Here is a 3,128-nt window from a genome sequence, read left to right as displayed (position 1 = left end):
GAGCAGTAACACAGTTAGTGTGTTACTTACAGGAGCAGTAACACACTAGCTGTGTTACTGACAGGAGCAGTAACACAGTTAGTGTGTTACTGACAGGAGCAGTAACACACTAGCTGTGTTACTGACAGGAGCAGTAACACAGTTAGTGTGTTACTGACAGGAGCAGTAACACACTAACTGTGTTACTGACAGGAGCAGTAACACAGTTAGTGTGTTACTTACAGGAGCAGTAACACAGTTAGTGTGTTACTTACAGGAGCAGTAACACAGTTAGTGTGTTACTGACAGGAGCAGTAACACATTAGCTGTGTTACTGACAGGAGCAGTAACACAGTTAGTGTGTTACTTACAGGAGCAGTAACACACTAACTGTGTTACTGACAGGAGCAGTAACACAGTTAGTGTGTTACTTACAGGAGCAGTAACACAGTTAGTGTGTTACTTACAGGAGTAGTAACACAGTTAGTGTGTTACTGGCAGGAGCAGTAACACAGTTAGTGTGTTACTTACAGGAGCAGTAACACACTAACTGTGTTACTTACAGGAGCAGTAACACAGTGTGTTACTTACAGGAGCAGTAGCACAGTTAGTGTGTTACTTACAGGAGCAGTAACACACTAACTGTGTTACTGACAGGAGCAGTAACACACTAACTGTATTACTGCTGCTGTCAGTAACACAGTTAGTGTGTTACTTACAGGAGCAGTTAGACGGTTAGTGTGTTACTGACAGCAGCAGTAACGTAGTTAGTGTGTTACTGACAGCAGCAGTAATGTAGTTAGTGTGTTACTGACAGCAGCAGTAACACACTAACTGTGTTACTGACAGCAGCAGTAACACAGTTAGTGTGTTACTGGCAGGAGCAGTAACACAATTAGTGTGTTACTGGCAGGAGCAGTAACATGGCTAGTGTCTTACTGGCAGGAGCACTAACACGGTTAGTGTGTTACTGACAGCAGCAGTAACACACTAACTGTATTAACGACAGGAGCAGTAATACAGTTAGTGTGTTACTGACAGGAGCAGCGACTCTGGAGTCGATACGTTTACTGAGATTGAAATCAAAACTTGATATATTTTCTAAATCTGTCTCGGCACAAGTCGTTCAGCGCTACGCCTGTTTGCCCCTAATGACAAGAACCCCTTTCCACAATATTGCAAATAAATAAACATCTAGCACGGGCTGCTGTCAGCAGCTGACCCGGGCGTCTCATCTGACATAACTGGAACAGGAAATCAGAAACCAGTCGAACAGAAACATAGCAGAAACCACACAGATGAAGGTTGTTTTTTTTCCCCTCCATCCATTTCAAATCTGAGGTTTTTGGACAACCCCATCCTGCCCTTCCCATGCACGCCCAGAGGGCAGGTGTACGCCGTGGCTTGTACAGCGGCCTACCAGACACATATATTCGCTACATGTCCGGCACATGTCCACATACAGCTTGGGTTAGTCGCCAAGTTGATTCGCCGTCCCAAAAGTAAGTAAAGCTGATATATTTCCAGCTATGCATGTGCAGCTTTATGCAATGTTGCTTACAAACGCTATAAAGGGATATAAGCCTCTATATGTAGGGGGCGCTGTAGCACAGTTAGCGTATCTGCGTTTAAATCGGCTGAGACCTTGGCTTTTATACTTCAGTGGCCGTCGAAGGTCTAAATATGAGTGACTATGGCGCGTTATAAAGTCAGCATTACGACCCCCTCCGCTGCTCATTGCCTCCGCTTGGTGATCCCCTCCGCACGTCAAAAAAATAGCTTATAAAAATAATGTTCACTTTCCTCTCGTGATGCGAGTGCGTGCCACTCTGGTAACGCCACGCGCTTGACGGCGCGCGCCCGTCCACCCTGAAGCCCTCTCGGTGTGTCGGCTATATGCAACTCCTCCTTGTCTTTGTGGATCCCTGCCATGTTCCCCAACCCCCCCAAACCCCGCTCTCTCGGAGGAGGCTTCACGTGTGCTGATTTACAGCTTTCCTTTGGAAGATGAAGGAGTGCTTTCCCTACACATCAGGCGCACACAAATCTCTCCCCTTTTCATAAAAGTGGGGGTGGGATTGGGGTAAAAAGTATACGATAAGGTGCTTTCAACTTTTTTTTTGAAGTCAGAGATCAGAAAAGATCAGAAGCTCAAACCAGTTTCCTGTCTCTCGTCTTTGGTCTCGATGATCTATGATATGAATGCGTGCATGTCAGTCGCATCACCGCCCCCATCTGGCGAGAAGCTCGAATAACCGGCATGTCGCGTGGATCACGGACTCGCGGCTTGCTTCTTCTCGTCGCTAAGCTAGTTGACGCCAGGACAAACGCAGTGAGAGAGATGGAGACAGACATGCAGAGAGACGTTGAGAATTAGGCAAGCAACGAATAGAGAGCGGAGGACAGGGCAACAGAACCGAGAAACCGAGGAGACAAACTGCTGGTGAACAGAAGGGTCGAGCCAGAAAACAAGACGAGGTCTGCACACAGAACAGCCAAAAGCCACAAAATCTCCGATGGAGTCCTACGCAAACGTTAGGGGGGAAAAAAGCTGATTATCTTATTTTTGCCTAGTTGGGTATGAGAAGGATGCGGGGTGGTGCAGAATTCACATTGGGCAGAGGCGGGGAGGAGCAGAGGAGCAGAGACGCAGGCCATGCAGATGCAGCTCCCTCTGCCTCCTCGGTCAGGTTGTCAAAAGAACATTCAGACCACATCGCACACGAAAAGCTAGGTGACCGACGCTGCCTTGTGTTGCTGAAACGGGAACACGGTTGAGCATGTCCCCACTGAACGCCGCTACTCTGGTTGGTCAGAGAGGTTGGCATGATGTTCTACAGGTGTGCAGGGTGGTACCATGGTGCTGATCAGACAGGTTGGCATGATGTTCTACATGTGTGCAGGGTGGTACCATGGTGCTGATCAGACAGGTTGGCATGATGTTCTACAGGTGTGAAGGGTGGTACCATGGTGCTGATCAGACAGGTTGGTATGATGTTCTATAGGTGTGAAGGGTGGTACCATGGTGCTGATCAGACAGGTTGGCATGATGTTCTACAGGTGTGAAGGGTAGTATCATGGTGCTGATCAGACAGGTTGGCATGATGTTCTACAGGTGTGAAGGGTGGTACCATGGTGCTGATCAGACA

At 47.8% G+C, this 3,128-nt stretch overlaps 1 protein-coding gene across 1 annotated transcript in view; it reads right to left on the bottom strand.

Annotated features, from left to right (window-relative positions):
• Positions 1-939: 939 nt before the first annotated feature.
• ablim2 (actin binding LIM protein family, member 2) overlaps positions 940-3,128 on the bottom strand; it is an 87,896-nt gene continuing 85,707 nt past the window's right edge. Inside the window, exon 19 of the mRNA XM_056300226.1 lies at positions 940-3,128. This exon is cut by the window's right edge and continues 406 nt beyond it. The gene's annotated coding sequence lies outside the window, so the exon portion shown is untranslated.

The sequence above is a fragment of the Lampris incognitus genome, chromosome 20 (assembly GCF_029633865.1).
Source record: "Lampris incognitus isolate fLamInc1 chromosome 20, fLamInc1.hap2, whole genome shotgun sequence".
NCBI lineage: Eukaryota > Metazoa > Chordata > Actinopteri > Lampriformes > Lampridae > Lampris > Lampris incognitus.
This window is presented reverse-complemented; position numbering and strand designations above follow the sequence as displayed.